Below are 13,402 nucleotides of genomic sequence, written 5' to 3'. Positions count from 1 at the left end.
ATGATGGTGAAGGGCCCCCCTGGAGATGTTAAAGCAGAGAGGTGACTGGAAGCCCCTCCAACCCTTCATCTGAGGAGTCTGTGTTCCTGCAGGCTTTTTAGGCCCGGCCTCCTACCTCTAGGGTGACTCGACATGCCGACGAGCTTGTCGTGCAGAGCGCGTGGAAGAACCCTGATTTCATTGAGGCAATCCCCTTGAGACCAGACAGAATTATTTCCCCACCCGACAAGAACCTGCACTGGTCCAAGGGGTCATCGTTTGATACTGTGGTGGTGGCCATGAAAAAGGACTTTGATGAGGAAAGTCCCACTGTCCACCCGCCCAACAGGGGCGGTGGACAGACTTGGGAAGTGTGTTTTTGCATCAGGGACTTTTGCTATACAATCCCTGAATTATTTGGCACATTTTACGAGGCTCCAGAGGGACTTGATCTCTGAACTCTCTAGGACGCTTGCAGGACAGTTGTCTGACGAGGTCAGGGACAAAATGGCCTCGCAGCTCGCAACCCTGGAATCAATATCCAACTCTTCCATGAGGTTACTCTCACATGCGACCAAAGGGGCTGCTAGAGCAGCGGGTTCGGGCATTGTTATGAGGTGTCATGCCTGGATGCGCATCTGTGACCTAGTGGAGTGGTCTCCAACCTTTTTTTGCACCAAGGACCAGTATCAATGTAAGGCAGTTTTCCACGGACCGGCAATCTTGTGGCTTGCATAATAAAGTAGATATTTATTTACTTATTTGTTTGTTTGACATTTGTTTAACGAGGAGGCCAGACCAGGGAGAAAAGCTCCAAAGTACAATAAAAAGACAATTGGCAATAATTACCAAAAAAAAAAGTGCACATTCTGCTTAACAGCATAACACTGATCTACTATAGTTGAGAGGTAAGTAAACCTAATGGCAACCTTACTGACTTTGTGTATGAGCAATATTTAAAATCTGTCCCTATTATTTGGATATGTCCAGCATACCTCTCAACTCTATAGATTTTCACAGAATGTCCAGATTTTTGCCTCATATTTTTGGTCTTTTTCTCATAAAATGGTTGTTTTCTGGCAAATCACTGGGAGATCATTGAGGCTGAAGTCAGAAAATAATGACAGACATTTGAGTTTCATTCTTCATACCCTTCAGAAAAAATAATGCTAATGCAAAACCTGTATTTCTATCAATTTTTGAAGTTTGTAAGAGCAGTACTTGGCTCCCTATTTTGGGCCTTTGTCCCCCCATTATTTTTGGCTTTGTCCAGATTTCTTGATCTAAGTAAGAGGCTGAGAGGTATTCATACATCACAACTGTACAGATTTTCGCAGAATGTCCAGATTTTTCCCTCTGAGTTTTGGTCTGTTCTTCATAACTTTTGTGATTTTCTGGCAAATCACTGGGATGATCTGAGGACTGAATTCACTAAATAATAATATATTTGTATTTCAGACCTCATATCCTTCAGAAAAATGCATGATAAGACAAATCCTGTTATTCTACCAACGTTCTATGGTTATAAGAGCAATATTGAAAATCTGTCCCTATTTGTGCCCCCATTCTGTCAGGCTTTGTCCAGTTTTTTGCATTACTAAGAGGTTGAGAGGTATAGTGTGTGTGTGTGTGTGTGTGTGTGTGTGAGAGAGAATGAAGAGTGAGAGTGATTGCTGGCAGCAGCAGCAATGAGGTTGTGTACCTTTCGGCCATACCACACACAGTCTTTTGGATTCATGCACGCATTCACTCACGCACATCGCTCTCTCATTCTTTTCCGATCTCTCACACACAGTCAATCCCTCATTCATACCTGCATTCACTCACACATCACTCTTACTGTCTCCCGATCAAACACACACTCCGTCACATCCTCATTCATACCTGCATTCATTCACACATCGCTCTGTCACACCCATTTACGCATTCATTCATACATCATTCTCACTGTCTGTCACACCCACACGCCCACTTACACATTCATTCATACATCGCTCTCACTCTCCCGATCTTACACACACTCACACACACACACACACACACACACACACACACACACTTCCTCATTTATACCTGCATTCATTCACACATCACTCTGTCATACCCACATGCCACACACCAACTTATGCATTCATTCATACATTGCTCTCACTCTTCCGATCTCACACATATACACACACACACACACACACACACACACACACACACACACACACACACACAGTCACCTCCTCATTCATTCACACATCATACACACACACACACACACACACACACACACACACACACACTCACACATTCTTTTGCTTTCATGCACGCATTCACACTGGCAGACAGACACATAAACACACTCATACAGGCATTCACTTACCTGATGGCCTGGTAGCAAGTGCACCATGGCCTGGTATTGGTCCGCGGCCCTGTGGTTAGGGATCGCTGATCCAGCGGATCCATTCAAGTCTTCCTTTCTGAATGCTTCCATCGAAGCTTCGTCCCTTTTTGGCTCCAAAGTGAAGGACACACTAGCCAGGTGCGAGCAAGATGGAAAAACCCTGTCTGCCATTGGCCTGCAGTTTTCCAACCCTCAACGTACCTTCTGCAGGAATCCGAGGAGTGTGAAAGTGTGGCATAAGAAATCTCAGGGTCCCTTCCATGCTGTACGTGGTGATAATACTCTCAGAGGCAGAGGGGATAACCATTCTGGAAGACGCCCCCTATAGAGGCAGAGGGGGTCCTCACAACCAAGGCTCCAGGGACTCCTTCTCTGGACAGCCTTATCAACGCTTCTGAGGGATGGGGCCTGATTGCTTACCTCTGGAAGCAGTTGGGGTTCATTTCTCTCTCTGCACCAAGCTGCCTGGCAATCTATCACCACCGATGGTTGGTTACAGAACATTATCACAAGAGGTTACACCATTCCCCTTTCTCATCGGCCAAAATTTCCAAGCAAACTTCCCAATATTCCACCCAGTCAAAGGGAAGAAGCAGCTTCAGAGATTATAAAGCTGTTTCAAAAAAGAGTCATCCAACCAGTCCCACCAGACCAGCGCGGATCCGGACTTTACTCGAGATTCCTTTTGGTGCCAAAAAAAGACAGGGGACTGGACACCCATTTTGGATCTCAGCAGTTTAAACAAAGTCTGTCACCCACATCAAATTCTGGATGGTCACGGTTCAGTCCATCCTTCCATTTTTTTTTAAGAGAAGGTGTTTGGATGTGCTCTGTATTTCTCCGGGATGCTTATTACCACATCAAGATGGACAAACGCTCCAGGAGTCTGCTTCACTTCTGGCTAGGAGCCAGTCATTACCAATTCCGTGCCCTGACATTCAGTCTCGCTACAGCCCCCAGAGTGTTCACAAAGTGCATGGCAGTGGTAACAGCTCACTTGAGACTAAAAGGATTCCGGGTGTTTCCATGTTTAGATGGCTGGCTCCTTACCACCCCCACCAAGCATCTTCTGGTAACAGCACTACAGCATACTCTCTCTGGCAAAATTGTTGGGAATAACAATACATTGGGAGAAATCAAATCTTATCCCTACGCAACAAATAGTTAACTGGAGCAGCGTTCAATACTCCAGTCCTGTTTGGTATCACTCCCACTTCAGACTCCATCGATTGAGGCTTCAACTCCGAGTGATTGTCTCTCAAACAGCACCTCTGCAAGGGAAGTTCTTCAAGCCCTAGGTTCTATGACTGCATCAATTCCAATATTGCCTCTAGCAAAGCTACATATGTGAATTCTGCAATGGCTCCTTCTGTGTCAGTGGTTCCCAAACTGTCATCCCCTGGATTACAAGATTCGAATAACCAACTCCTGCAAACAGGACCTGCTTTGGTGGATGAGGTCAGGCATAGATCTTTGGAACCGCCCATTTCAACCCTCCCAGCCCACAGCCATTGTGGCCACTTCCCTGATCAGGTGGGGGGGCCATTTCCAGGGAAAGACTGTCCAAGGCACATGGTCCACCTCAAAGGCCCACCTGCATATCAAAGTTCTGGAACTGAGAGCTGTGCTCTTAGTGTTGCAGGCATTCCATTTGGCTCTCCCCTTCGGGACAATTGCAATTCAATCAGACAATATGACAGTGGTCTGGTACATCAACAAGCAAGGAGGAACCAAGTCCTACCCTCTATGTTGAGAAGCCATGAGAATTTGGCAGTGGGCAATAGCTTACAACCACTTTCTGATAGCAACGCATATCCTGGGGAGCTCCAGTGTGATTGTGGACAAACTGAGCAGATGCATCCTCATGCCCCACAAATGGTCCCTCAACCCCAAGGTGGCGTCTGTAATCTTCAGCCATTGGAGCCCGCCTTGCTGCGATCTTTTCACTTCCCCATCAAACACCAAGTGCAGCAGCTACTTCGCCATACTTCTCCCGGAGGGGGAGTCACCGGGGGACAATCTGATCCACGATTGGCCCATGGGACTTCTCTATGCCTATCCTCCCATTCCTCTGATCCCACAGTTTCTCTTCGGTTGAAATGCAAGGTGATCCTCATAGCCCCATTCTAGCCTCGACAAGTTTGGTTCCCCTTTCTTCGGCCTTACCTAGTATACTCACTGTGGATTCTGGACCCTGTACCAGATCTGATCACTCACCCCCAAGGGTTGAGTTACTCTAACCTGTCCAGTCTCAAGCTGACAGCTTGGTTTCTCCACTTCCGCTAGTCGCCAGGCAAGCTAATCTCTCCTCCCCTGTTTGAGACATCATTCTGGCCTCAAATAAACCATTGACCAGAAGACTACATCAGGATAAATGGAAAAGGTTCTCCATCTGGTCCAAGGATAACATGATAGACCCGTATTCGGCTCCAGTTACTGCAGTGCTTCAATAGGTTTTTTGATAGTGGAGCCTCGGCCTCTACAGTATGAGTGCATATAACGGCAATTTCCACAATGGTATAGATGGCACCCCTTTCATCTCTCTACGCCTGTGCAAAACTTTCTTCAAGGGGACCTCTCATCTCAGGCCTCCTCTCAGACAGCCCGTGGAACCATTGAACCTCACTTTAGTCCTCCAGTCTTTGACTCAAAAGCCCTTTGAGCCTGCTGCTAAGTGTGAGCTAAAGTTTTTGTCTTGGAAACCTTTGTTCCTGGTAGCCATTACCTTTGCCAGGAGAGTTTCAGAGCTGCGGGCATTGTGCATCAGGAGGCCTCATCTGGTCTTTCATAAAGACAGAGTGTCACTTCGGACAAACCCATCCTGTCTTCCCAAAGTTGTTTCTGAATTCTCCATTAACCAGTCCATTGATCGACCAGTGTTCTTTCTGAATTTTAGCAATAGAGGAGAGTATTGCCTTCACTCCTTAGACATACATAGACAATTAAGATCTTACTGAGACAGGACTAAACCTCTCCGTAAATCTGAACAGCTTTTCATCTCCCTTTTGGGACCCAAAATGGGAGAGGCTGTTTCCAAGGTTACATTATCAAGATGGCTAAGGGCTGTGTACGTGTCATCAATTCCCTCCATAATAAATCCATGCCAAAAGTTAAAGCCCACTCCACTAGATTTATGGCACCTTCTATAGCATTCCATTCCTGGATATCCATGGATGACTTCTGTGCAGCAGCTACTTGGGCTAAGCCTCATACCTTTATCAATCATTACAAATTGGACCTGGTCTCCAGGGGGAGAGCTGCCTTCGGCTCAGTGGTACTCAGGAATGTTCTTTCATAAGAGCCGCCCATGGATCTCAAGGTAGCTTGGAATTCCGTCCCATCAGTGATGAATGGAAAGAAGATTAACAACATCAGATAAAGAAGTTATGTCTTACCATAACGTTCTATGTGTTGTTCATCTTCTTTCATTCATCACTCCCCACCCTCCTTCCCCATCCAAAGGCTCCTGGGGGATGCTTTGGGCCTAAGTAGTGCACTAGGGTACTTGTGTAGAAGTGGCCTCAGTTTTGCTCACTTTTCTTAGCAAACTCAATCTGAGGTAACGGAGAATGGCATTCTGGGTAGAGACTTGGCTCGAAATTTTTTTTGGCTGGCTTGAGCTTGGTAATAGGCTGACTCGGTTCCGAGGGTTCCATCAGTGATGAATGAAAGAAGATGAACAACACAGATGGAACGTTATGTAAGACATAACTTTTTTTATAGCCTTTATTTTCTTAAAAAGGCATGTGTATGGCTGCTTCCCCCAAAAGGTACTAAAAGAAATAAAGACACACATGACTGCACAGCCATGTTAGTCTTTGGTGTCTTTATATGGTGCTTTCCAACACCAACTTCACTGCACTGGATTTGCCTTCAATTTCTGCTTTATTCTTTCTAGAATAGATTTTCTGGTAAATCACTGAGAACTACAGTCCATTATTAGACTTGCATTTTCTAAACAATAAGAGGTATGAATGTTTATACAAAACCTCTGCTAACAATTTAAATAAATTAGGGTAATATTTAAAAATCTCCTTGGTTTTGGGCATTTGTCCCCCCATTATTTTTGTTTTTGTCCAGAATTTTAGCGCAAAGACATTGATAGTTATGATTTTTAAGAGTATGTAAGAAACCGCGTCAATGGGCGTAGCACTTCTTTTTGAAAACATTAAAAATAATGAAGTCCAAATAGTCAAAAGCATAGAGAAGTAGAAATGCACATTCAAACTGAAGACAATGCAGCAGTGTTCAGCATTAGCCATAATAATTTTGTGACAGGCAAATTTTCCCACACCTTGCGTACTTGCGTACAGGGCAAAAAACTCACCTTGACTCTAATCTTAAATGTTAATCCAAACTTAACCTCAAACAAAAAAAAAAAGTTCAGCATTACTGATGTCTTGCTAAACCACAATTCTGTTTAACCTTAAAGTAGCTGCGTTGTACGAGTGAAATAACATATTCAACTAGATGCTACTTTTTAAGATGCAGCATTTAGCACAAATTGTATTGGACCAAAAATGACTCCACCAGACTGCCCACTAACAGGTAGATAGCCTTATTAAGCTTTCAGCTGTTTGTAAATGTTGGCTGCAGTAGTACATTCCTCCCACTGCTGGGCGTAGATAGGTGTATATGACATCCCCCGTCTGGGCCAGTAATCAGGGAGCCTGAATTCTCACCACTGACACTGGAGAGGGACGTTCACTTGGAACAAAAATAGATACACAAGAGGGCTTCCAGATGCAGTTGTCTACATCAAGGACAATTTCCCTTAAGAGCGCACAGGGAACACACACACTCAGTCTAGAGTATGGATTTTTCTCTCTGTCCACAATAAGACTCCCCACTGGCACAGCTGTAGAGTTGACTCCACAGCTGAGTGTCCAAGCCAAGTCTTCCATTACCCCCTCTGTGAAACCAGTGCTTTGTGTCCCTCTTCCAAGCAGTTAACGCACACACTGTTTGATATTTTGATTTTCACACACACACCCTGAGAAAGGCTGGCACAGATTTACTAGCTGTGCCCCCTTCTGGCCAGACTTTAAGGTAGTTACTGCCACGAGATACTCCAAAGTCCGCTACTGTAAGGCTGCTACAAAGGTACCCAATTTATACAGAGCAAAACACAAGAAATATTAAAATAACACAGATGAATAGATTCACACAGATACAGAAAAACAATACTTAACTAATCTCACTATATTTTCCTGACTGATCTAAGGAATTACTATTCAGTGGCAAGATGAATTAGGTGAGTGGTCTTGCTTCTTTGTCAGGTTACAAAAACAGAGTGCTCCAAGCCTTCTGTCTCATGTAGTATTAAAACATAATTTCAGTCTGGATTACAGAATGACATCACAATACATCTGATCCCCATACTACCCCATTTGCTAGCAGCTGCCAGGATTTAGCACATGTGTATCAATAATACCCACACATAGAGCTTTGGTAAGATCTGGTACAGCATCTAGAAGTCATAAAACAATTTCAAACTTCTACCCTTCCAGAGTAGCAATTAGTTCACTGCTAAAGACAATACAGAAGGCTTCCTACTACTTGTTTTCCAAGACATTTTATCCCTGGTTGCAATCAGAACTGCAAAATGCAATCTTTATGGCCTAAATTAAGTAATTTAATTTCTTACTATTTTTTTTAAGTTAGCTGGACTGAGATTAATTTCTTCTCTTCCAGTATCCTCTGTTAAAATATATACATTTAATCAGTTACAGTATAGTTGGGACCCAGCGTTGGTACATTTTTAACACAAGCAGCTTTACAAATACATTTTTCAACACGAGCATCTGTACAAATTTCAGCTAGCTGTGTTGGCATATATTACACATCCACTGCCCTACTTCTCTTGGCATAGCTGACAATACCTCACATCATCAAAATGTACACCACCACATATGGCACTGCATACACTATTACAATTATTTACTTTGTGCAGTGCGATGTTCTAGAATTTAATTTTAAGATTTATAGACTTTTCATTTTTATCACGGTCTATGGTTATATAGTTTAATTGGCTAAATGGGCTTTTTGCTTAAACCTGTCATTTCATCAGTTCGGAAGAGGTATATTGTTCAGTAATATGTATTCTGTGGTAGTTAGGGCTAGCATACAATTCCAAACATGTTTGCCAAGCCCCCCACCCCCCACTCCCATCCACTGGTAGCATTTCATTGCTGCATACCACTTCATATACCCAGCAGCAGGTGTGTGAAAGTGTGTGCTTGTTTCAGAAGTGAATGCAATGAAATATAGTATGGAGTTTGTCATCCATATGTTTTGGTTTGTGTGGTTTGCGTCTGGACTGTTACATGTTATTCTAGTCTGGAAATATTGTAAGCAGTGTGGAAATAAGAGTGTGTTTCCTACTGATGGAACAGTACAACTGTACACCTTTTGAATATAACTGTAGAGTCATTTATAAATGTTCCCACTTTCATAATTGTATCAGAAATTTGTCTTTTTGTAGTACCAGTCTATCTAATGTGTGTAATTTTGTATATGTTTACAGACAGCATACTGTTTGTCAAAACTGTGTTAGAATGCTTAGTTAGGATGCAGTCCAAATCTTTAAAATAAAGAAATTAGAGTTTAATATTAAGCTTTACAGCTTAGTGTTTCTTTAACAGCATATATTTATATGTAACACCATTTCTGCCTACCTACCATCCAGTCTGTGATGTCAAGGCAGTTAGCAAAAGTTGTGAAATCTCAACTGACTGCCTTGTAAAATTAATTCTACAACAATATTTTATTGGTTGCTTATAATTTTTTCATTATTTTTATGTAATCATTATATATCATAATTAATTTTAATAAACAAAAACCGTTGATGAAAAGCAGTTTAGGTAAGTATCCTTTATAAGCCATAGCTGAAGAAGAAGAAAAATGTATATCCTTGAATCATATCTTGAGGTCGAACCGTACAGGTGATGGGGTAGTGGTCTAACGAGCCGCTTAGGCCTCATATTTAGTGCCCACCCCCAATTAAAGTATGAAAAATTGTGTGAAGGTTGTATTTTATTTCAGCATTACGAAGGAATGATGTAATGGAAAGTCTAACATGATCCATGTCCATCTTTTTCAATCACAAGGACTTAAATCGCAGGTTTGAGTTAGCTGAAGACTTGAAGCTTTCCCAGTCTTTAATCTTACTCCTCCTTACCTGTCCGACGTTGCTGTCCCTCCCCATTCATCAAATGTCTGTCACTGATCAATGAGCTTGCACAGAAAAAGGATGCCTGACTTTTTTTTTTTTTTCTTGGTGGGATTTTTTTTATTCTCTTATTTCCACTTTGGATAAGCTGTCTGTCAACCATCCACTTTCCTTCTTTGTTTACCTATTTATTATTTTAAAAATGTTCAGCATATTTTTCTTCCCAGTAGGCCCTGGCCTTTTGCTACAATTTTACACACTTACTGCTATTTCTGTTTTCAGAGTACTAGAAAACTGCCATGGACTGGTTATTGCTGTGAGATTTTACATTTATGGTTACTTTTTTCTGCCTTGCTTGCATGGTTGCCGTAGGCACATCACTGTTTTTTTTCCTTTTAATATGGCATTTTACTTTTTTTTTTTGCTTTTTCATCCTGTGCTATGAAAAACAATCAGCAGGATTTAAAAAGTAAAAGACATTTGACTACAAATGCATTCCCTGTAACAGACATTTCTTGTGTGTGATTTGTTTGCTTGCCTTTGCAGGCTGATTGCAAGTTATGTATAGCTTTTGCTGAAAGCTCTCACAGGCAGGAAGAATAAGTTTTGATAGGGCTGTTACCAAGCAATTTGGAGAAGGTGAACACTTCCTTTCACGAGAATCAAAAGAGCCATCTTTCCAAGTGTAAATCTGAGGAAAAAAGTCATGAGGAATTTTTAGGTAGAGGCTAGCTCGTCTTCCAGGTATCTGCTGTGGTAACACCTAGGAAGTTAAAGACACAGGATGATAGTGAGCCTCCATTTAATGCGTTCCAGGCATCAACTCTTTCTTCTGTTTGCAGACTTACATGTGGGTGGTGCATAATGCCATGGATGTTGTATAAAGAGCTGACAGCACCAACATTTCTCTGTTACCATTCCAGCTTGCACCTCACCGGTTTTGCTGAGAATGTCATTCTCCGTTATCCGTGTCATTTAATGGAGCCAGCCTGGTTCAGTTCCACAGTAAAGGAGAAGATGGAGGGAAATGAGAAAGGAAGGCAAAACACTCCCAGTCGAGATGTTCAGATTGAGATGCCACGAGCTATTTTTGTGATGATGCAGTCGAGTTTTTGCCAATGCTGGTACCAATGAAGCTGACTACGAAACAAACACCAGCAGTCTTGGAGGAACCAGTGCAGCCATGGAAATTTCCAGCTTGGATGTCTTCTTGGAGGTAGGAATGTTCAGCTTAACTGGGAATTCTACAGCTTACCACTCAGAAGGTCACAGCAACAGCAAAGTCAGTGAAGGTTTGGCAGACATTCTCAGTCTGGAAGCAGTCCGAGACTGTTTGTTCCTTCATTATGCAGGACATATGGATCTAGGCAATTACATCTAAAGTCTAAAACAACCTCTTCTGCATATCCCTGAACCACACTGTTACACTGGCAGCTGTCTAATTTCATCAGAAAGGTATGGCCAGAGAAGAGACCTTTAATCCTTTTTCAGAAAAGGGACATCTAGAAGGTCCCACCATACCAGAGATGATTTGGATGTTATTGTGAGTTATTTTTAGTTATGAAGAAGATAAAGAAGATCAGGCCAGTTCTAGATCTCTGTTCATACCCAAAGAAAAGTTCATAATGTTCATGGTGCAGTCTGTTCTCCATTTGCTTATAGGTGGAGATTGGATGATGTTGTTTGGACCTTTCAAGATGTCTTCCTGTGCATAATAATTGCAAAGCAGTCAAGGGGGTTCCTACATATCTGGGTAGGAGCTAAGCCTTTCATTTATTCTCATTCTGTTCCCCCATTCTGTTTATCAAGTACATGGATACTTTCACAGTAAACAAAAGCTCTAGGGAATAAAATTATTTCCTTACCTCAAGGACTGGCTGCTAAATCCCCTGATGTTTGGAGATTCTGCTGTTTAGTATGGAAGTCCTTATTTCAGCATTCCATTCCTTGGGTTTAACAGTGAACACCACAAAGTCACAAATGCAGCCATCTCAAACCCTAATATTTGTTTGTGCTCTAAACACATTATCATGCAAGGCTAGCCTGCCATTGGATTGGATCATTCCAGTTCAGAAGGCACTGTCCCAAAATCCTCAGTTGCATTTGGTTCCAGCAGTCCTTTGACTCGGAGCTCTAGAGTGCCAATGGCAGCAATTATTTTTCTGATTTCTCATGCCAGATTTCACAAGAGTCTCCTGCAGTGGACTCTCAAAACACAATCATCACATTGTTCAGGTCAGTTGTTGGATCAGGTAAGAATTTCTGGTGTTTACTGAAATATTTTTTATTGGTGGCTACTTATTGTGAGCAGTCCTTTCCACCTATCAACATCATGGAAAACTCAGCCCTTGGGTGAGAGGAACATTGTAAAAAGTAGGCAATCTGAATAGTATGGTCATAGTTGATGGCAAGTCAGCACCTCAGTGCTCTTGACATCAGGACAGTTGTCTTAACTCTGCTGACATTATAGGACTTTCTACTTTAGAATGCATTGCCTTCCACACAGGCAGCATGGCTGTGGGTGATTAATCAGGCAATGAAGAACTCTTACTCATTTGGGTTGAGAAGCCATAAAGGTATGGGAGTTGGCCATTTAGATAACTCCCTATCTGCTAGCCACCCATCATCCTGCGAAAGTCTAATTCCTTGCAAACAGGCTTAGCTATTGCTTAATTATGCTGCATGTATGGTACTCCAGCTTGTTTATAACATGGTTAATTTCCTTTTTGCTGGGCGATGTCTTGCAGCAACCTATATATATATATATATATATATATATATATATATATATATATATATATATCTCTATCTATATATATATATATATATATATATATATGTATATGTATATGTATGACTTGTACCAAATGCAAAGCAGCGGTGGTACAGCGGTAGCATTGTTGCTTCACAGCAAGAGGTTCTCCTGTTCGATTCTTGGCTGGAGTGCCTTCTGTGTGGAGTCTGCATGTCCTCCCCACGGTCGAGTGGCCTCCGAAAGACATGTGTGAATGGGCGTGCCTTTGTTGAAAGTTGGGCGTCGGGATGGCAACTTGGCGCCGTAAAAATCGACTGCCAATCATTAGCAAACCGGAGTTCTGCTGTAGCGATCCCTAACTGGGAAAAGCCGAAAAGACAAACAACTTGTACCAAATGCAGCGACTTGTACTGTCTGTTTCCTTCTGTAGGGTAGCAGTCCAAGAATGTGATGGTCAGGAAATGGTCCTCATGACTTTTTCCCCAATGTCCCTTCCTTCACCAGTTCATTCTTAAAGTCAAACAGCAAGGTCTGTAGTATAGTGCTTTCTGTTTTTACCTCACCTTTTAGAGAGGCCTCTTCTGCTGATGCCATCCAGAGCCCTGCTAACTCCTCTATCCAAAAGGCCTCAGCTGGACTTTCACTTTGGCCTACCTGCATGGTTACTCCACTTCTGATAAAGACTGAGGATTCTGTATATATTGCCTAGGTTTGCCCAAATCTTTGCAGATGTCCAGAGGCCCAGTATGGGAAAGACATAGAAAAGTAAATAGTCACACTTTGCTGTTTGGGCTTCTTCCAAAGGCTGGATCACTTTTTAGTGCTGATTCCAGCTGTTTTTGATTACTTTTCTCAAATGGTCGGCATGGGCCTTTTTATCCTTTTGTCGGAGTACATCTTTTGACTTTTTCTTAATTTTCATCAGACATTCCTAAACTCCATCTTGACTTCTGTAAATGTAAGGGCATGTTCCACATCAGGTCTCTTTTCAAAAATACTTTTCCCCCTTGGGATTTGTAGTTTGTGTTGGAGAGATTGACTCTACCTCCATTCAAATTCTGTTTTGATTGGAAAATGGATTTTTCCTTTCTATGGTCTTTGCACT

At 42.3% G+C, this 13,402-nt stretch overlaps 1 protein-coding gene across 2 annotated transcripts in view; it reads left to right on the top strand.

Moving 5' to 3' along the window:
* LOC122792230 (arf-GAP with SH3 domain, ANK repeat and PH domain-containing protein 3-like) overlaps positions 1-13,402 on the top strand; it is a 1,314,966-nt gene that overhangs the window by 75,178 nt on the left and 1,226,386 nt on the right. The gene's annotated exons all lie outside the window — the stretch shown is intronic.

The sequence above is a fragment of the Protopterus annectens genome, chromosome 1.part2, assembly GCF_019279795.1.
Source record: "Protopterus annectens isolate FY-2018-M chromosome 1.part2, PAN1.0, whole genome shotgun sequence".
NCBI lineage: Eukaryota > Metazoa > Chordata > Ceratodontiformes > Protopteridae > Protopterus > Protopterus annectens.
The sequence above is the reverse complement of the archived record's forward strand: the minus strand, read 5'-3'. Positions and strand labels throughout refer to the sequence as shown.